General features: G+C 40.5%; 1 protein-coding gene across 3 annotated transcripts in view; it reads right to left on the bottom strand.

Annotated features, from left to right (window-relative positions):
• Positions 1-15388, bottom strand: part of gabra3 (gamma-aminobutyric acid type A receptor subunit alpha3) — an 83192-nt gene extending 67804 nt beyond the window's left edge. For 2 of the 3 annotated variants that reach the window (XM_072446548.1, XM_072446549.1), the window contains exon 1: positions 15020-15385. The gene's annotated coding sequence lies outside the window, so the exon portion shown is untranslated. Of the gene's footprint in view, positions 1-15019 lie in introns of all 3 variants that reach the window. The other variant, XM_072446547.1, reaches the window with a different exon arrangement.
• Positions 15389-22974: the final 7586 nt, after the last annotated feature.

Below are 22974 nucleotides of genomic sequence, written 5' to 3'. Positions count from 1 at the left end.
ATTTGGAAAAGACCTTGAGTATAGTTGTAATTATGAACAAACCCTCCAAATTTATTCCAACGGTTATGAACAGGAAATTACGAAACAGAAACGGGCATATCCTCGTCTATTCCCAGTAAAGTACTTGATAAATTGTTACTAATGAGACTGCTCCAACACCTCAGAACGAACCGTGGCGTGAAACAATTGGACTATCTTTGACTCTCCTTTTTTGTTTCGTTAATGAGCTGCACACTTACTGTCACAGCGTTCACATATGATGCAAAATAGCACATTCACCAAGACTCTTATAGCATAATAAAGTGTTTGCTAACTTACTGACAAGCTGTCGAAAGGTATATTGCAGATTGTGTCACCAAATCAAAATTCATAGTCTTGAAGATAACCTGGTAAAAAGTGCGTAACAATTAGATTATCACATCAATAATGAGCGCAGCGTTTAATTACAGCTCCATTAACCTACCACACCCCGGCTTAAATCAAAGGGTTTCGAGGTGCAGTTTCCCTGAAAAACCTACTCGCATTCATATTTCAACAGCCCTTTCGCCCCACGTTCTGCTGTAACTGTCAGATCATGCCACGAACAGAACGGATGGGATGGAGAAGGAGAAGACGTGAGGCCAAAGAGCAAACATCTGTCAATCTTCATTTCATTTTAGGACTTGTGATTTGCAGCCAAAGACATGACGCACCAGTGTGGGGGGAACATGAGATGGCCTGTTTATTCTCAGATGGGATTGCCAAGTCATTCCCATCAATCAAACGTCACACGAATCACTTTGTCCAAGATGGAATACATGTCAGGGACTAGCAGGGATCTTTAATCACGTTATGTCGACAAGACTGCACTTTTAGTTTTAGAATTGTTCCTTTTTACATTACAGAATATGGAGCTTTTGTATTAAACTGATGAAGCATTTATTTGATTTCAGGTATTTTTATTACTCAAAATCTTGAAAAACATGTATTCTCCCTGTGAGTGGGATCTTATCAGATCTGACCTGTTCCTTGACTACGGTCTATAAATTAAGTGCAAAGACTGTAAGCTATGAATTGCAATCCAGGCTAAAAAGTGTAGGAGTAATTTGTTCAAATTCAAAGGTGATCTGTCACAGTAAAAGGTTCAGGGGTGAGCGCAGAAGGTTAATGGCCTGTTAGTGGCAGTGCTGACAGGTCTTTCTTCATGGTAACAGCCCACAGTTCACTCTTAACTTCCCCTCACTAAACAACTAACAATTTCTTCAATTCCATCATGTTTTGTTTGAAGAGAAAATCAATTCTCTACCATTTGATCTTCATCAGAGAAAATGCATTTTCATTCTAAATAATTGTAATTTAATATTCATTCAATCTCACACTCAAAAGCAAAGCAAGCGAACAGCACAGTATTACTGAGCATAGCGGGTTCTTGACTTTCCAGATGTTTAATGAAAATGCCTTGAGTTAATGCCTTGTCTGAGCAAAACAAAAGCCAGTAAAAGTGTGGTCAACTAAAGATGTTGCATCCAGTGTCGAAAACATAATGGGTTTGGGGAAGAGTTAATTGAACTACTGTCTTCGTTGCAGTCTACATCTCAAAAGCAATCAATTCTAGGCGTGTATTCCTTGCTTCATGTGCGCCGTATATCTCATTTATTTAGCATGCAAATGTCAGCTTTTATGTAACTTAATGCTATTCTGTCATTCAATTCCTCCCATTTAGAGCTATCTTTGTCCGATCTTTTGATCAGCAAATATCGATCGGACCAACTGGACAGGGATATCTGGTAAATCTTTGTAAGCAGAAGCTTGAGTCATTATGGACATGACTGACAGCTATACAGGCCAATAATGTAAGGGAGTTCCCAGAAGTCCAGTGGTCAGCAGTAAGCTGCAGCACATAACAGGCTCTGTGTCGACCTCAATGCTAAGATCGATCCTCAGCTCAGACATTTGCTGAATGTCCTTTTACGCAATTTTGTAAAAATAAATAAAATAAATAGATAAATAAAACCCACATATATATATATATATATATATATATATATATATATATATAGTAATTTGGCTAAAAAATCCCGTAGTTCTTCTTGAGCACACCAACAATAATTTTAGAATTTCTGCCTCTCTCACCTTGAGGGTCTCATCTGTCTTCCTCTCTCCTGCAAATTGTGGTGAATATGTTTCTTGTTTCCTTATCCCATCCAAACAAGGAGTAAGAGATTTGTGGATATTTAATATCACCGTGTGAGCTAAAAGGAGGCTTTATGGTGGGGCCAAACCACTAAGCTCATTTCATTTTTCGAAAATGTGTCTCATCTGATCGTAAGGGTTTAAAAGCCTGAAAAAGAACCCAGTTTGAGTTAACTATGAATACTCTGAAGCTGTATTAAATGGATTTGTCAGCATTTTCTGCCATTTTGTGAAACACGGTTCAATAGAATGTGTGGCAGGGGTGCAGAAGAGCAAAAAGGAATAATTGGAATGTGTATCACATTGAATGAAAAAGCAAGACGTGGCACTCTTTTTTTTGAAATGTATGGACCTTCCATATTACATTTGTAAATATACGACTCCAGGGTTGTGTTCCAACATGGATCAGCAGATTCAGACACGATGCACCTGTGTGAATAAGGGATTTAGTGTCATATAACTGCATTGTGGATGTCGATTTATTGAGCAAATTCTGTACTTTCATTGAATTTCAAAAAGACCATTTATCTTTTAATTTATCATCATCCGGGTCTTTCTGTGTGACGGGACAATATGACTGATGGTGCTGTGCTCTGAAATACATGAGGCCGGCAAGAACTGTTTAATCTTATCTTAAGAGCAGATAATGTGCACCAGAAAAGACCTTACTCTGCAAATGTGCCGCCCCGAATCCAGGGACACACACATCAAGTTTCATTACCTCCAGATTACCACACACATGGGCTCGGGACATATTTAAATTTGATCTATGCCTCAAATGGAGCACATGGATATCGATATAGCTTTATGGCTTACAGATGGCTTTCCAACTTTCCACCCCAGTTAATAATCGTCTTTTCCTGTGTGACACCTGAGAGTTTGTGATATTCCAAACTCTTGCAGGGGTTGTGTGTCCACCACATGTTTACTGAGGTTTCTTGCGTGGCCGGTAGGATCCTACTTAGCGTGAAGGATGGCAGCTGTGAGGGCACCGCTGGCAAATGTGGCTCTGCCTGCTTGGTCTCATGTAGCATACACAGCTCAGGCTGAGGAGCACTCCAGTGAGCACGACTGATTGTGGCTGAGGTAAGCACTTTGCAACACCAGCTATTGGGCGCAGCAGAGGCGAGAGACTCTGGCTGCAAGAATGTTTAATCATGGCAAACAACAGTGCGGTGCAGCTGACCACTTGGACTGTGTCTGCGTCAGCCCGAGTTTGGCGGCTGTGACCGACTGTCCGTGACAAGTCCAATTGGAGACGCTCAATGTGGGCCGCTCTGCTCAGATCCACTTGCTACAATGTGGGGAGTCTAGTGATCAAAGCTGCTTAGGACACGTTCAGCCAGGAGCACTTTGGTAAAGTTGGTTGGGCAGAGGATGTGAGGAACACAACTACTGCTGGAGTCAAAGTCACTTAAACACTGTGAACGCTGCTTTGGTTTAAGCAAAAGAGGCAGCACTGATCAAGCCCTCTGCTCCAGGACCCACATGGCACTATAGGAACAGGAGCCTGGTTATGTGAAACACAACTTAATTTAGGCAAGAAAAGGCAAGTGTAGAGCGCAAGTAATTTAAAGTGCTTCACATTATCATCAAAAACAGATAAAAACATTAATAATCATTATACATTTTACTTTACAGGACTGTTTTGAGTCATTGTCAGAGTAGAGGCCTGTCTCACACCTTCAAAAAGACTGTTCCAGATTTTAGCTGCATAAAACTGAAATGCAGATTCCTCATGTTTAGTCCTGACTCTGGCACCAGCAGGAGGCCGGTCCCTGAGGTCCTCAGCATTGTTGGGAAAGTTCACTTTCTATATGAACTAGTTCAGTTCTTAGTTCATAATTCAAAATTTTGAACTAAGTTCAAGGCTCCAAAAATGAACTAGTTCAGTTATTTTTTTTCAATATTATGCTATAATGTTTCTAAATTATTTCCACAGCCCAAATACAACCACAGGCAACAATGATTTATTAATTTAATGCTGATACTATGTGTCAGATTTCATCTTCATATCCAATTTTGAATCCTTACCCAGGATTTACATTCACATTGAAGGGACAGACTTCCCTAGAGGCAAAGTTTGCACAGAAAACTCATGTAACTGGTCGTAGGGCGACTCCATGCTGCTCTTTTGCTGTCACGTCCATGCACAGTGCAGTGTGACACGCAAAATCTCTATCTGCGCTATCGGCCTCTACAACTTCGGAGCTGTCACACTTGCCAGGCATAAGCTCTGGTTGGGAAACATAACGGTGTGTTTTTCGCCTGGAAGCCTCTAGAAATCTGACACTTTATTGAACGAAATTAAAAAGAATGAACTTGCGTTCACAGACACCAGAATGAACGCGTTCACAGTATCGTTCGTCTGCAGTAAAACAGTGCGTTCAGTTCACGTTCACCAAAATTATGAACACGTTCATGAACTTTCGTTCAATGAACGCGTTCAGGCACAACACTGGTCTTCAGAGTCCGAGATGTTTCATATGGCACTAACATGTCCGAGATGTACTTTGGTGCTAGGCCACGTAGAAACTTGTACACAAGCAAAGCTGCTTTAAAGTCTATTCTCTGAGCCACAGGAGCCAGTGCAGAGACCTGAGAACAGGACTAATGTGATGGTACTTCCTGGTTCTAGTCAGGACCCGAGCAGCAGCGTTCTGGATGTACTGCAGCTCGTTTGGAGAGGCCATTGAGCAGACCTCTCACTTTTGTACTTGGGCCTCTGACCAAGTGACCAAGCCTATAGCAACAACACAAACACACACACACATGCAAAGACAGAACCTGGCTCACTGACAAGCGCTCTGATGGTCACAACTGTCGTCTCTACTGTGAGACTGTGGCTGTGTGCCACTAACTGCGCCATGGGGAAACGAGTATCAGGTGAGACAGAGAGGAAAGTTTCCCTGCGATCCGTTGAATGGATGGCATGGGTAAACCACAGAAGTTAAGTTAATATCAGTTATTTATCCTAAAAACTGACTCATAAACATCCCCAATCTTTACCTAATATATAGACCTCACCAAGCTAAAGTGGTAAAGAAGAGACATTTTTGAGAAAAAGTAGGTGTGTGTATGCAATGGGACTGGACTTTGGCAGCAGGAGTCCTTCCCTGCGCTGCACGGAGGAGCAGCATCAAAATTCTCATTAATTTGAAAACTTCACACGACCCAAAAATCAGTACCAATGGTGTAACCTACTAGAAAATAATGCATGGATAAGTCTCTCAAAGTCTGGTTTGCATACCATTATAAAATATAGCACATAAAAAAACAAACACCTATTAACAACAGTTAGTTTATTGTTTGTGCCAGATAAGCAGAATGGAGTACAAATATGATACTTAAACAGTCAGAGGTCCAATGGAGGGAAAATAGTCAATGAACACACTACCTCAACACAAACAGTGCTGAGAGCTTCAATTCCCAGACAGGGCTCACTGTTGTTACTCTCTCTTCAAATATATGTTTTATTTAAGTTGTGTGATGTTAAACAGCAGAACTTTAAACATTTTAGAAGCCTTATTATTAAGATTTTGGTTTTGCAGGTGCATCCTTGACAGTATTTAGACCTGAGGAAAGGTATAGATCATGAGTGACAGAAGCGCTGTTTTCAACAGCTCTCTGTGGACGTTCAGATTGTGCCAGTGTTAGGCCAGTGATGTGTGTTAGCTTGCGAGAGCCGTTCACATTATTGTGTGTAGTCATGGCTACAGTGAAAATAACCATTAAATGGGCTGTACAAACTGTAAAAATACAACACAAAATGTGTTTTCCATGAATCCCGGATGTGATACGTGCCCTTTGCTTGCACTTAGCATGAAAAAATGTGTTGGATTCTATTTTCTGAAATCAATGCGCAGACTAGCACGCTCAGAATGCCCCTTCCATTTCACTTTCAATGCTGGATTTTAGGGGAAACTGAGGCTATTGTTTTGTATTCATGCTGTTGTAAAAGTTAAATTAAATTAGTGCATTAAAGATGCAAACTCTTCTAAAGTTTATGACTCAAAACATCTCCAAACCCAATGCTTTATCAATATGTATGCACAAAACATTACAAGCAACACATTACATTATCCAAGTCAATTTTGAATTTATCACAGATATTGGACTTTAGGTTGAGTGATTCATTTTAATGCTGTTTGTAGTCAAACCAAAGAAGACCTCAACAAATTCTTCCTGAGGTTCGAACTCGCTCCGGGTGTCCACCTCCTTCCTTTTCTTCATCAAGTTACTTTTTGAAAAGCCTGACTATTCAGACTCTAAAACTACACACACAAGTCATTATTTAGACTCCATTCTAAAACTACACGCACAAGTCATGTAATTGTCAGTTGCTGTAATTTTTAACATCTGGAACTTTTTAACATGGGGCCATATTTTTTTCAGGAAAGTAATAAACAATATATGATATAAATGTATTATACAGTTGACTAAACAAATCCCATGTTATTCAGTACTCCAGAAGTTCAGCAACGCAACGCAATAGTGACAATAATGCTCCATTAAACATGTGTTTTATGTTCTGCTTTGAAAATCTGGCTATGATTTATAATGTATTTTGCAAAGGTATTTTCCTGGCCCTGAAATCTCACTGGTGACGTAAAAAAAAATGTGTGAGCAGTGAGTCACTTCACTGGCTCCCTGTTGAGTTTAGAATCAAATTTATAAATGACATGGCCCCATCCCACCTCGAAAATGCTATAGCAGCATATCATCCAAACAGAGCACTTTTCTCTCAAACTGCTGGCCTTCGGGTGGGCCCTAGAGTCTCTAAAAGCACAGTAGGAAGTAGAGCATTTAGCTACCAAGCTCTTGTGTTATGGAATCAGCTCCTGTCCATGTTAAAGAGGCCAAAACGCTCTCCTTGTTTAAGACCAGGTTTAAAATAAACTTAAGGTCAGGCCAGTTAGGAACAGAAATAAAAACCTTTAGTGTCTTAGCCACACTGCCCTAGGAGCAACTATACCTCGGGAAGTATGGCAGCTATAGCACTATCCTCTGCTTCTGACTACTTTCCTTATCAACAATATTTCATATTTTGGTTGCTGTTCACATGTTTTTCTCCTTCTTCCTCTCGGGGTGGTCCTGTTTCAGACACTGCTGATGCTGACCTGTGGATCCGGATGCTCCTCATCTGGATGAGCTCTCTAAACTCTAAAATCTGGATGAGCTCTCTAAACTCTAAAATCTGCAGCCGTCCGTTTGTGGGAGTAGGAACTTTTCTTCGCTGTGGTTTTCCCCGAGGGTTCTACTTTTTCCAGCAGGGTTTTTGAGAAGGTCTCAGGATATCGGATGCTCTGGACAGTAATCCATTTGCTAAATCTGTGTGAACATTGCTTAATCTGCTTCTCTATTTTATTGTTGTCCATCAAGGAAACTGCTATTGTGATTTTGAGTATTACAAGAACAAATTGCAACGTTAGCTTTCCGATTTATTATAATATAAATCAGTGGATAGCGCAGAACACGGCGAGTCACAAACAGGATGTCAGTCTCTATTATGTGCTTCCACTTGCCCGTTCATATGCTTTATAGTACATTGAATTGTCCGTGTTCACCATGGTAGCCTGTGCAGCGCCTTACTACAAGACAGTCACTGCTGCACGTCAACCATGTCCTCACAGAGAGGTGTGTTCACAAATTTGGCAGCAAGTAAAACTCTCTCAAGGTGGAAGTCTGGGCAGGACAACGTTGTTTTGGAGTTTGTGATGTTGGTGGATTCGCCAAGGACTAAATGTTCAGATAACCTAATGTCTCTAGAAGATGTACCTTGCAGCCTTTTACCTTACTCTGATGGAAATGCTGCTGAGCTGAATCTTTTCATTCCACTTGGCAATTGGCACCTATAAATAGCCACTTCATTCATTAGCTTAATTATTGCACATTGATTAGAATATAATATTACATTAAAATGTAATATTAGTAATTCTATGCAGGAACATTTAAGTGGGCTCCACTGCAGTCTTGAAAGCATATGCCCTCACAGACAGAGCCTGCTGTTGTAAAGGTCTTATGAAGGTGGCTTTAGTGCATTATAATGCGCAGTTCATGCATATATATTTGGCACTCTGTCAGCAGAATCTTGAAAGGCGATGACATGCCGGTCCCAACTAGGGTTAGTATCCAGTAAATGTAAAAATATAAACCAAAGTCTATAAACCAAAGTTCTCTCCAGATGAGCTTGATGCACTTGTAGAAGTTATCATCCAATTTAATCTTAAAATGGTGACCTCTACTTGACAAATGTGTTTGTTTTGACAGTGCACTGATTCAAGGTTATAGACTTAACAGGGCCAGACAGTGGCCGTCAAGACTCATAAACCAGAGAATGAGAACACTGAACAGGCACAACAATTATAACTCTTCTTCATCGGACTATGATCCATATGAAATTCATGCAGCCGATTAAGCAAAATTACAGATCCCGAGGAGGAAAGAATATAACGCCACTTTGTGTTTTGTCAGCTTCGCTCTGTAAATTCAAGACAAACTAGTTTTCCTAAAGTCCAGTGCGATACATCGCAATACAGTACACCACAATGTTGATTTTTTTTGTCAGTATTGTATTGATAAGCAGAGATTTATATTGATAACTAGGGATGTAACAATAACAGAAATATGATGATCTTTTTGTCTCAAGTCCCACAATAATATTGTGGCTTGCACAATGTATTGAATAACAAGTTTCTTTGCTGTAATGCACTGTTTTGTTGCAGCAACAGAAACATGAACCATAATCAATTTCAGTGCAACATGAAGACATGACTCGTTTACGCAAGGCAAGGTAAGGTAAGTTTATTTGTAGAGTGCTTCACAACGGGAAAAAATGCATTAAAATCACAAAGACACGACAGAAATCACAACACAGATAAAAAAAATAATTTCTGTCATTTGCAGAGCTAAACATAACAGGTTTTTAGCTTAGCTCGGAACAGAGGCCTGTCTCACATCTTCAGGAAGACTGTTCCAGACTCTAAAATATGACAATAATTATTCACACCAAAGACTTGTCGAGGCCTTTTAAAAGGAAAAAGTATATTTTTTACTATTCTTTTAGCCTCCTCAAAATATCTAGATGGATATTGTGATAATATGGTCCCATGAGATTTGCACAGCATTACATCCCTTATATATGATGTGTATCTATCATTACGCCCCATACTGAAGCCCAATTAAACTCAAGGAAAAAAATTCTCGTTTCAGTACATTTATTAATACGAATTTTATGCATTCATGAATGTTCACACCAGTGCAAAACAACAAAATTCTAAATAAGAATCCTATGCAACAATTCATGCAAGACTTGGACTAGGTTGAGGGAGACACTGACAGATGAGTCCAATCTGCTTCCACCTCGTGCCTTCCAATAAAATGGTGACACAGGCCATTTACTCCGCTCCATTAAAATGAGACAATTAAAACATCCCCTTTCCAATTGACATCGCTGAAATCCCTTAAGGATCGTCAGGCCTGTGTCTTTAACTAACACTGGGTTTCCACAGCAATGGCAGCTTATCAGATTCTCCCATTTTGACTGGTTTGACAAAAGTAGTGTCAGGAGCGTCACATTTGTAACTGTAAGTGAAGTGGACCGCAGACAGTGATGGTCAGTGCACTGCAGCAGAGGAGAATAACAGCTGTTTATCTGTGGGTGACGCTTTTTAGAGAGAGGCACCAGGCATTTTTCATACAATAAAAGGAAACTCAACAGCAGAAAGCATTCCGTGTTTATTCCTGTGGGACTGCTCAGCTAAAACAACAGTGTTGTATCGCCATCTATACACCTAATGTCATTTGGCTCAAGTCTCAGAGGAAGAGCTCTATATTCAAACATCCACTCGAAAGATAGAAACACAAGTGCTCTAGTTGTGGGATGTTTCATGTCTATGTTTTGTTGAACATACTGGTTGTTGCAGCTTGTTGGCAGATTCAATCACGGAATGTCTTTGCATAGCGGCTAAGACATGCAAACACCGTAAAATCACAACAACAAAAGATCTAAATAAACTTGCTTCGCCGAGTAAGACAATGCCACTTTTCAAAAATAAAAACTGCTTGTGACAGTGAAATGTCATTATGAAGAGAAGTCTTATCGGTTCTGCAGTTTTGAACAGGAAGTAAATTGACCTGGTTTCTATTTTTAAGCCATTTTCAAAAAATGTAAATGATGAACTACTCATTCTATAGTTCAACACTATTCACATGGAAAATTCACCTCCATACACTTCCAAGGAGGCAAGCACATGACACTACCAGGCCAAGTTATAGGTCAGATCTGTGGAAAAAGGACCTCACTCACAGTAAGAATGCATGTTTAATGCTACTGTGAAACATTCCAGACAACACAATAGCATCTATATGGAGACAGAAAAATCGTGCATTTTTAAATATTCAGGTAAAAAAGATAAGATACACTACAGTAAAAGTACACAGATATATTATATTAATCTGTTGTAAAAATGTACCATTGCCAAACTCCACTTCTTTGCCAAGAAAAGTTGAGCAAAGCCAAGTAGTCTAGACCCAGAATAAAATGTGACCTTTCGTTTTATCTTCCTCCTGTAACTATGTCCAAGTGCCAGTACCAAATACAATCAAAGGTTGAAGCTTTTAGTCGTTAAAACATTTCTGGAGCATAATAACAAAATTTGCTCAAATCTGGATCCTGAATGTGATATGCTTAACACAGCACTTGACATTTCAGGCGTTTTCCCAGCAGCTAAAGACATTCTGCCTATTCTGATAAATCAACTGCTGATATGAAATTCCCGGACCTTAAAGAGACTGACATTTGGAGACTTTCAGCGTCGACTTGAAGGTGAAGGCTCGTGAAGGTGATTTCTGAAATATGTCACAAAACTATATTTCTGTTCATAATTACAGTTGTGCCTTAAAAAACTGTGTCAGAAGTGTTTTGTTTTTGAAGGGCAATATATGAGCGTCGATTAAATGCTCCGTGAGTTATTTATGGCCAGGATGAAATACTGAGAAGAGATTTATGTGTGACGCTTTCGCCACTAGAGAGACTGTGGAAGACAATAGGCTCACAATAGGATAGTGTAAAGGTATTGTTAGAGGATGAAAGTTCATGAATGCATCTGGAGAGAAAATGGCTACGATCTGGCGCTAATTTTCACAGTTTTACGACACAAATCCGGCTATTTAACAGTAGCTTAACAACAAACATCTGTTCTTAGCCAATAACGAAGCACAGGCATTTTTAACTGGGTTACACAACAGCCACAGCCTTTCAAACACCTCTCTACTGTGTCCCATGTAAAAAGGTTTTAGCAGGCAGTTTTAAATTACTACTTTACTTTGCACTTGAGATGGTTGCTGTCTGGAATTTTCCTATCTCAGCCAACTTTCCCCCCGTCATTTGTTTGTGGAGTTTTTCACTTTTACAAATTGGACGCATGGCAGGTTTGCACAGAACCGGGCTCGGCGACAAAAGTGAAATTATCATCTATCAGTGGGTGTCTGGAGGTAACAGAATTGCTATGTGAATGACAAGCCGGTGATTAATCTTACTTCTCGGCTCTACTGAAATGATCACAGCTAAGCCAGACACCATGAAAGATTGAGAATTCCTACTGTGCCATGTTGTGTTGAGAAATATTGCCTCGGATGCATAAACACCCATAAATATTTAGGTTTCCTTGCGTCATCCAGAGAGTTTTAAGTTTATCTATTAAATACGGATGCTGTGTTTCTGTGTTCCGGTCGCAAGTGTGCTTTTCTAGCAGAAAAGAAGAGATTTTGTTGATTCATTAAGCACAAAAATATGATAAAAGATGCAAGATTAGTTTGAGCAGAAAAATCTCCTATGTGTTTTTGAGCAGTAAAAAACACGTTAGGGAAAAGGCTAGATAGTTAGATTGATGCATTTCATTTCTTAATTCTTACTGAGGAACATTCCAGAAAAGGCAGATGAAGGACGCTCCACCAGAGGTTACAAAGTGCACTTTTAAGTGACTAATATTATGCATTATAGTGATTAATGGTATTGGCTTTTAAACATGCTCGTTTGTACCTTTACTTTGGCATTCCATTTTTTTTTTTTTTACAAAAAACAAAAGGACTTCATGTCACTCTGGTGTTTCCCACGCCAGGAATTGACTTTGTGCTCCATCTACAGATAATGATTTATGGACTTAAAAACAGCGCAGGAGATCTCGGAGCTCTATGACATCACAGATCGATTGGGGGGTGTTTTTTTACGCTCGATGGGGAGAATACTTTCTACATTCATTGAGCTATTGTGAAGTAAGCTAAATACAACTCCCTTTTTGTTTTTGAGGAAGGATCAATGGTTCATGGTTGAGAGCTCAAACAAAAAAGTTTTGCACATGTGTCTTTAAAAGTCATCGCAGGATTAGACGTATAAGCACAATTTATTGTTACCAAAGTAAGAAGCAAAACAAAAGTAATATTCTATCAGAGCATGTGATGATCATCTGCAATACACAATTCTTACATGATTAAATGTTGGTATGTATCTACACTTTAATAATCCAACATAAATTGTACAATGTATAGGTCAGACAAGCTAAACTACCCTATCTTGGTTATTGTCTGGTCCTCTCTAATATTTGCCCTGCAGAGTTGAGCTGTTAATTAACATCTGAAGCTTTGGAGGTCCTGACTGACATGATGCTGCTTGATACGGGGCTGTACATGCTGTCAACCACACTCACAGTCATCATCCTAACAGGACAGGAGTGTTACGCCCCTGCCCCCTAGACCTCCAGTAAACATTGACTTCTCTCCCCAACGACCATCCCATTAGCAGCAGTGCAGTGCATGGGCCTTGTTATTCAAAGCTGCAAAACATGAAGCGCCGGCAGAGGGTGATCCTATTATTTAGCATACTGAGTCATAGTCCCAACCATGGTGTAAGCATTAATGTTAATTTATGAAGCGCATATTTGCTTCCTCTTATAAAAACAACGAAAGCAGTGCCTCCCCTTCACACTCTGGGAGACATTACCCTCATTTATTTGGTAATCACATGAGATGTTTTAGCATTTCGCTGCATCACGTCTTAGTCTGCCTCAAGGAACAATATAGAAATGCAAATTCCTGTCACAATTTTCCTTTTTTCCTTTTTCCTTCCTCTATGTTCGGCTCCAAGCGAAAAACCAACACCCCCCGAAAAAGGCAATTACCAGCAGCTCTTCTAATCATGCCACTTCAGATCCAGCCGTACACAAGTGCACAAGGCACATCCATCTGCAAGTCGGAGAGCGATAACAACACCTTCTCACTCAACAAAATCTGCTCTTCCAGACACATTCCCTGGCCGGACCATAAATCTCGAGTTTTCCCTCCTACCGACAAGACATTCATTGAAAAAGGAGCAACCGTCTGTCTCAGCAGATGAAGAAATTGGCTGCGAAAAGTACTTGTTGTGGCTTCACCAGCATGTCCAAGAGGGGTTCACATTATGAGCCCAGTAGAAGGCAGAGATGTCAAGGGGGCTGGAGAGCTGAACTCTACATGACTGTGCCCTGCAGTGAGTGAGAGGTGCTGTGGAACTATGTGAATATCCATTGTGCCAAGCTGGCATGCATGGCAGCCAAAGGACAGAGCCAGGAGGAGAAAGCTGGCTTAGGGCTAAATAACTCTCTTGGATCTTTGATGGGGACCAATTCACTCCAATTACGTACAGGCCATGGCCTCTGAATTACTGTAGAAAAAAGTCAAACCACCTATGTAACCTTTGCTCTGTGGCCATTCCACAAGGCAACCTTTGAAAAATAGGTCTCAATCTCAATGGGATCTCAAAATACATGAATAAATAAGGTGCTACACATAGTAGCCTATTTGTCCCACTTTGTATGATCGGATGTACATTTTGTAGCAATTAAAAGCAGATAAATGCCACATAATTTCTGCTGGGTAAAAGTATTTGCTCAATCAAAAACATTTCAAAGCCAGCAGGACCCAGTACATTTTTGCTGCATTCCAGCATGTGCCAAATGAAAGCCACACAATAAGCGACATTAAGAGGAAGGAGTGAGAAGGGCAGGGTGTAGACACAGGCAAGCAGAAAATTAAACTATTTGCAAAATTGAACTTAACTTGCTCCTTTTCTGTTTTCCTCTTGTAATTTGTGCATTATGCATGATATGGCACGTTCCAGCAGTATTTGATACGTCCCTTTCTTCTAAATTGATGTAATTGAACTTACAAGTGCGGATAAAAGCTAAGCTAAACGAGTATGTCACTTGCCGTTGCCTCATCACTGGGATCCTGCGTTGCAAGAGAGAAACAGACAAACCGACAGAACTGTCGCTGTCCATGGTGTTTATTCCAAGGTTAAGTTAGCCGATGCTCAACAGTCTTGTCACTGGTTGCGGTAGCTTGCTCCTGACAGCTTTTCCAACACTCAGGGTCAGACTTCTAGAGCCCGCTTTACATCACCACAACGCTCTCACCCCGATGAACTGTCTATTAACCCAAACTTACAGATGTCGCCATACAGATTTAGTGTCGCATTGTAACGTCGAGAAGAGTCTCCAAGAAGTCTAGTCATTACTGACAGGAAAAAAAGACCAACGCTGCAATAGCACACGCGTTATTCTAAAAACACATGTGTTTCAACCAAAAAACAATATTTAATTCATAAGCTGTTTTTATTTATTCCAAGGCACCGTTTCACGCCACGAAGCAGCCTCAACCTCTGGCCAGCACACTTGTTAAACCATCAGTTATACTGCGGTATCTCCACGCACACAGTTGTTGCATGTGAATGAAACATTGCACACATTTACAAACACTCACAACCCACGACACTGTCATACGCGCAACGCAATAACAAGAATTAGGAGCTCACCCGCAAGAAATCAGCGCTGTCTTCTGTCTCTCCACACGTTGATGAGGTTCTGACGTGTGCGCGCCCCGTCTGCAGCGGCTTTGGACGTGTGTATTTCCCCCCCTTCTCTTCTTCCAGCGGTGAAATAAACAGGGAATTGGCGTCCTCTCCTCACTGATCTGCCCTCCTCAAACTAACCTTCCCGTCCCCCGCCTCCCCCTTACCCACCTCAGATTGGCGCTGGTCAGGAGGGGTAAAAACATTTCAGAGCCCCGGGCTGCTTTTACGCGCGCTAATGTGACACACGCGGATCAATGCCCAGCTCACACAAACGCAGAGCAGGAGGATGTGTTTTGGCGGAGCGCGTTTGAACGACCACTGCATCCTCAGCTGCTGGGAAGGGTCTTTTATTTTTGTATTTTCTTCAAACTCACCTCCTCTCCTTATTGCATAACCACCTCTAAAGCGACAGGAAAACAATGGGTGTGTGGCACTTATTCAGAGGGGTTAGTGCGCTGACGCAGGCGCCCAAGGTCCAACTGGAGATGACAGAGATGCCAAGCTGACAGTGATAAAAGAATCTGTCAAGAGTCATTGTAAAAGACATAAACGAGAGCATATCAGTGCAACTCTGTGACCTTGTGGGGGGCTAGAACACTATGCACGTGCCAAACTCTTACCCCCAGACAGTTGTCCTTTTGCACACCAAATGTGAAATCATCTTAACCTCTGCTCAATTTGTGGAAGACTCTCCTTCTTCCAGAGACAAACTGCCAGCCATGTCTGACCCCATTTTGTTTTTACAGCATATCATTTGTATGTTTAACCTACAGAATACCATCCTCCCGCAAAACACCTGTCTGCTCCAAAGGAAAAAATACACATTTACAATTTGCAGGAATCAGATTATGTTTGTTTTTTAATACCCGTGCTGTGAAGCTTTTTAGAAGCTGTGTTTTCTTCAGTGTGATTACCTTAATGTTTCCTTAACACAGGGACTGATATTGCTCTGAGAATAAACAAACCGTAAATGGATGGGGAAAATATACAGGAAATAAATAGATTTTTTAGTTTTTTAAACCAATCAGCCATAACATTATGACCTCCCAAGTTTGCACCTGTGGGATAAAGACAACAAGTTAAAGTGTAGCAGCAACACATGGAGAGCAGCTTGTGGCTTAACCTATAGCTCTAACCATCCATCCATCCATCCATTTTCTACCGCTTGTTCCCTTTTGGGGTCGCGGGTGACTGGAGCCTATCCCAGTGACTTCGGGCCTTAGGCGGGGTACACCCTGGACAGTGGCCAACTCGTCGCAGGGCCACCACGACTCTAACCAAAAATGTTTAAATTAAGTGTTGGTTCTTAAAGAAAGGCGTCAAACCATAATGTGCGTTAATGAGTTTGTCTAGAGTGTCACAAGTGCAAAGTCAGAACACGATTGTTATTTTGAACACATCCAAATATCTGTTACCATGTTATAATTTTTGTTTCATGTGTTTGTAGTTCATTACCTGAGTTTGTCAATGCTGCGCACATAACATCTGTTCATGTGTTAAGTGTCCAGATGTGGACTTTCATACAACACAGACACCAACAGATGTTTTCCCACATAGAGTCTATAAAAATATGTGAAACTTCTCAATACGCCTCAAGTGCTAAGATTCAGTTTGACCAAAATTATCCTAATGCTTTCACACATGTCCAGTTTTCAGCTTTCCTCAATGTACAGCCATGAGAACACTCTGACAACCACGTTCTCTGACACAAATCAGTTCAATGTCATCAAGTTGTTACAGAGAAGCCTTATGGAGGAGGAACTTTATGATCCACCATATTAAATAAGTACCTAGATTTTCCATAGTGTGACCTTCCATTTATCAAGGCTTGGCAACGGTACAAAGACCCTTGACAGTTTACAGAAAATAGGTACTGTATTTCTTTTTAGTGAGAAGTGAGCAGATTTGTCCTTAAGAGACATTTTCTTGTGATCAAACACAGTTCTCTCCAGAGGAGTTGAGGATAGGCTCCAGTAGAATGTAGACTTTAATTCTATTAGATTAAGCTAAATCACACATTATTGTGCATACAGGATTTCATTTTACTGAAACTTAGTATTTACTGGAAGTACAAATCATTCACTTAGGTCGACCCCAAGGTTTTCCTCTTCTAATCATTCATTATCCATGCCTTTTGGGGGGTCCTTACCAAGGGTCTAGGCTGCCATCTGCAGTTTCCATATTCATTTATTATTTCATATGGAAACCTTTGAGACAGTAAATGTAATTAACAGCGGTAATAAACTTGATTTGCCTTGAGTTTATGTGGGTGGGAGGAGCGAAATGTTGACTAACCATGCCAAAGATCCAGCGAGCGAACACTGTGCTATTATACAGACGTATGTATTCCACAAAGCTGCTGAACGCTGCCGGAAATAATCATATTCCTGTACTGCCCATATAAGGCAAAGATCGCCCAAGGCAGTTCCAGGAATTAAGGAAAGACTTCTGAACAAACCCGCAGAAGTTGATTGATGGCTGATATATATGATTTCGAACCTGTCCTATTCTGATCTATAGCGAGGTATTTTCACCACAGGGCAGCTCCTTATTGGATCTATCATCCATGAGCTCCATGTCTCCGCAGACATCTTTACGGAACTACACTTCTTGCTTCAGCATAGGAACTCTATATAATGAATATAAACCGAACCTCAAAACAAACAAACAAACAAACAAACAAACACAGAACTTGATACAGAAAGAGAACAAAATAAATAGGCACACAAAAGACATCCAATGAAGCTATGGCACATATTGTCCAACATAAATGTTCCATCTGGCCCAAAATTAGCAGTTTTTCTTCGTCTTTGATCACTGGTTCAGTTTGTGTTTAACCCTTCGGGGTCGACGCCCGCGCCGGCGCGTGTGAAAACGTGATTGGCTTTAGGACCCGGTACCATGAAAACCAAGCAACGTAGACGGCTGCCGTATGCCGTCATACGGAAGTGGAGACCCGTAGCAACATCTGAGTTTTTGTTTTATTTGAATCCACCAGATAAAACCAACGTTATGAACGTTTCAATTCCATTAAAAATTTGCGGAAAAATATGCGCTCTTTTCTGCGCGCGTTACATTTCTTATAATAACTTTGTCGTCTTTTGTGATAAAACTAAACGGAAAAAAACGTTAGCCTTGTGCTAACCCGGATGTTCAGAATGCACACGAGGAACGTAAACATTAGTCACATGACAATTAGTCAACGAGGAAGAACGAACGAGAGGAATCATGCTGTTTTTGAGTAGTTTTGGAGAGTTTTAGTATTTCAAGTATTTCATTATCAGTAATATAGTTGTGAAGCAAAATGAGGGGCACACTTCATGTTGATCAAGTTTAGACCTGGTTTAGACCTGCTTTAGTCCTGGTTTAGTCCTGGTTTAGTCCTGGTTTAGATCTGCTTTAGTCCTGGTTTAGTCCTGGTTTAGTCCTGGTTTAGATCTGCTTTAGTCCTGGTTTAGTCCTGGGTTAGTCCTGGTTTAGACCTGGTTTAGACCTGGTTTAGTCCTGGTTTAGACCTGGTTTAGTCCTGGTTTAGTCCTGGGTTAGTCCTGGTTTAGACCTGGTTTAGTCCTGGTTTAGTCCTGGTTTAGTCCTGGTTTAGACCTGGTTTAGTCCTGGGTTGGACCTGGTTTAGTCCTGGTTTAGACCTGGTTTAGTCCTGGGTTAGACCTGGTTTAGACCTGGTTTAGACCTGGTTTAGTCCTGGTTTAGTCCTGGGTTGGACCTGGTTTAGTCCTGGTTTAGTCCTGGTTTAGACCTGGTTTAGTCCTGGTTTAGTCCTGGTTTAGACCTGGTTTAGTCCTGGTTTAGTCCTGGTTTAGTCCTGGTTTAGATCTGCTTTAGTCCTGGTTTAGTCCTGGTTTAGATCTGCTTTAGTCCTGGTTTAGTCCTGGGTTAGTCCTGGTTTAGACCTGGTTTAGTCCTGGTTTAGTTCTGGTTTAGACCTGGTTTAGACCTGGTTTAGTCCTGGTTTAGACCTGGTTTAGTCCTGGTTTAGACCTGGTTTAGACCTGGTTTAGACCTGGTTTAGTCCTGGGTTAGACCTGGTTTAGTCTTGGTTTAGTCCTGGTTTAGACCTGGTTTAGACCTGGTTTAGTCCTGGTTTAGTCCTGGGTTGGACCTGGTTTAGACCTGGTTTAGACCTGGTTTAGACCTGGTTTAGTCCTGGGTTGGACCTGGTTTAGTCCTGGTTTAGACCTGGTTTAGACCTGGTTTAGTCCTGGTTTAGTCCTGGTTTAGACCTGGGTTGGGCCTGGTTTAGACCTGGTTTAGTCCTGGTTTAGTCCTGGTTTAGTCCTGGTTTAGTCCTGGGTTGGACCTGGTTTAGACCTGGTTTAGTCCTGGTTTAGTCCTGGTTTAGACCTGGGTTGGACCTGGTTTAGACCTGGTTTAGTCCTGGTTTAGTCCTGGTTTAGGCCTGGGTTGGACCTGGTTTAGACCTGGTTTAGTCCTGGTTTAGTCCTGGTTTAGACCTGGGTTGGACCTGGTTTAGACCTGGTTTAGTCCTGGTTTAGTCCTGGTTTAGACCTGGGTTGGACCTGGTTTAGAGTTTCTTCTGAACATCACTCACATGGAAGTGCAAGGCCTGTGATGTGGCTCTCTGTGTCATTTTGGACTGAAACTGTTTTGAGAAGTTGCACAAATAGAAAAACGCCTGAGGATTTACCTACTTTTTATTGTAAATAGTGGTTTATTGCTTGTATATATCACAAGAATACTTGTATATGTTCATATTTGCACCTTGTGGTTCAGTTTGAACCTTTTTAAATGCTTGGTTGAGCATGTTTGAGGGTTTCACAATGAAAAAAAACATAATTTTTCTAGACGGACTTTGTGTTTTCTGTGTGTGTTTAGGTCCAGTATGTTGAAATAGTATGTCAAAATGAAAAACTAACTAACTCATCATATAGGCGAGGTTGTGCTGAAAAAAAAAAAAGATACCCAACATTGGTCTGGTAAACATTTCTTAATGTAGTGTATCAGGGCAAAATTGAAGGTACCCAAAAATGGCCAAAAAAGCTCCGGACCCCGAAGGGTTAACACTTTTTCATGATGTTCTTTTCCTCTGCAAAAAAAACAAACATTTATTGTGGCCATGGCAAGAGTTTTGAGACCCAGATACATGTTTCCAGTGGAATGCCAATGCTGGAAACAATTTGCTGTTTTACCAAATATATTTAAGAACAGTTGGACAGTCCCAAATCACATGATAATGGTGGGCCAATACAGTTACTCCAGTGACCAGTATTTTCCATGTAGACATGGAAATACTGGTGTTGTAAACGACATGGTGCATCACGACATGGTGTTATACAATTCCATGATACATTTCTCCAACATAATTCTTGTTATAGTTGTATATATATGTTCCCATTCTTCATTTGTCAAGACAAAATTACCATGGCTGTCCAGATTATCAATACATTTATATAATTATATAATTTAGAGGAAAGTTCTTGAAAGTTCTGATTTATAAGTCTTACTAAATCAGACAGTGACTGCCTAACCTAATGTTTATGCCTTATTAAAGAATAAACACATTTTTATTTAAGGATCTACCTGCAAATGTGATTGATAACATGTTCCCTTGTTAAGCTGCACTTAAAATATGGAGGATGGAGACTTAAATGTGCTGTACCTGATTTTTATTGTCTTAAAAACCTTAAAAAGCATACTACTTAATTTTAAACACTTTGCTGCAGTCAAAAGTTACTCCTCACATTCTCACATATTCCCATCCTCCTAATTATGCAAGCCCGAGTGAGATTGCCGTCACGGTAAAACTAACAACAACTAGCCTGCCAACAGCGCACTTCATGATTTTTGGAGAATGAAATTCTTTATAATTAGATACAGTCTCATTTTGATTCAAATAGCTGCTTCTACAACATATCTACACTGGCGCAAAACAAATTATGCTTAACTACAGAGAAAAAATTGGGCACAGGCTTTTTAAATGAACACACTATGTCCGTTACAGTCTTTTACATTATTCGTAAAGCCAGTCTTAATCACGTCCCGCGGCTAATAATTATAAACGGCCCATAAGCAACTGTGAGATAAAGACTTGTTTCTGGGCTGGGTTTGTTAATTAGTCCCAGCTTGTGGACGGAGAAGTGATATCTCCTTGAGCCATGCTAGTCTAAATACTGCCAGTGGAGAGAATTAACCAAGTTTAAACCATCATGGAAAGTACTAAATCATCTGCACTGTGCTTCCCTGGTAAATACCCAGGATTCTTTACCCCAATCAAGGCTGGTAAATGCAAAAACACTGGCCTGCCCTTGCCGAGCCTCATGGGTAGCTCGTCTCGCCTTAGGATACTTTGACATATGGACAGGAGGAGTTCTTGATGTAATTGCTCTGCCTTCTGAGCCGAAAACGTCCCCAGTTGCATGAGCTGATTCCATGAGCGGTGACAAATCTAAACCACTAGTGCGTCCCTTGTGGTGGAGTGGTGGAGCTCTGTGATCATAGGCGGAGAAGTTGACGTGCAGACGCAGGAGTCAGAGGCTGTCAGCGCACAACTCACAAGCTGAGGATGTGGCTGAGAAGTGGAGCATGGAACAAGTGAATCTTCGAAACGGCAAATCCAAATAGCTCAGAGATGTAGCAAATGTATCTAATTGTGAGATTTTTAGAGAATATGATGTATTTTCTGAATAATCATGAACGAAATTGTTCTGACTTAAGTATGAAGCTACATCTGCGAATGCTGTATGTTTTAATTGCACCAGAAAGTGGGTCACTGTTCAGCTGATGTTTTTTTTAATAGGTCGTGAAACAAATTGTGATGGAAGTGGCATGTTCAGTATGTATTTGATCAATCATAACTTACATATTGGGCCAACATCTAATGATTATTTTAGTAGTTGACTTCTCTGCGATTCTTTTTTTTTTATTTGCAACTAGTCAAATGATTATTTCTAATGTACATTGAGACTTTTTAAATAAATATAAAGGTAGACATATGGTGATGGAAGGTTTCTAGTTATTTACAAATTAATTGTATTATTGATGCAAAATAGAAATAGTTTATTCTTCGTTTTTCTTATGATTTGAATAATTTGAAACGTGTGATCTGTAAACTTTTTTTTTAAACACTTTTTTTTATTATCTTCTACTTGTAGGTATGTTCACTTTCTACAGCCTCCTCTTTGCCTCTAATGAGTCTGACCGCTCTGACATGTGTATTCTTCAAACCAGGTCTCTAGTTGAATGTTTTTTCCTATCCCTAATCAAATATTCCAGTGGGGAAAGCTCTTTTGTTCCATTGGCAGCGTGCCACAGGTATATGGGTTGACAGGGCTGATAAATAAACAAGGGATGATTCAAAGTCTTGCTTTTTCGATCATGGAGACAGAGATACATGTCACATACTTGGCAGCGACGCACCGTGTTTTTTTGAAAGAGATCAATCAATGGAACATGTGCTAAGTTGTCTTGTGGTAGGACAGAGGAGCTGATGGAGGACACTGGGAATGCTTCATGAATACAAAATCTAAATTCAAGTACTTCGTGTAGGCAGGAAACTATAGATTTACATCATCGAGCCTTCAGCTCACAACCCTAATTATCTCTAATTAGATTCAGTATTAATGCCAGCCAGTGCATTTGAGCTGACAACTCGCCGTTACCAAGAAGTCAACACCAGTGTATTTAACGTCAGCCTCTTCATCTTTAGGTTCCCGGGCAATGAAATACAATTGGAAAAACATGTGAGAGATGTTGGCTCTTAGCAGATGTACTACTACGTAATAATCCAATTAAGCTGGAGTTCTGGCGGTCAGACAACAGCGTGACTATGGCAAAAGCAACTGTGTAAACATTTTTACGATTATAATTTGCACTTCTCATCGGAGTGCATTTGACTTTGATCATTTGTAACTGGAAGCCAAAGAGTAAACAAACAGTAT

The sequence above is a fragment of the Eucyclogobius newberryi genome, unplaced genomic scaffold (genome assembly GCF_026437365.1).
Source record: "Eucyclogobius newberryi isolate DKJ021-1_F unplaced genomic scaffold, fEucNew1.0.hap1 SCAF_15, whole genome shotgun sequence".
Classification (NCBI taxonomy): Eukaryota; Metazoa; Chordata; class Actinopteri; order Gobiiformes; family Gobiidae; genus Eucyclogobius; species Eucyclogobius newberryi.
Note: the sequence above shows the minus strand (reverse complement) of the source record. Positions and strands in the feature narration are given on the sequence as shown.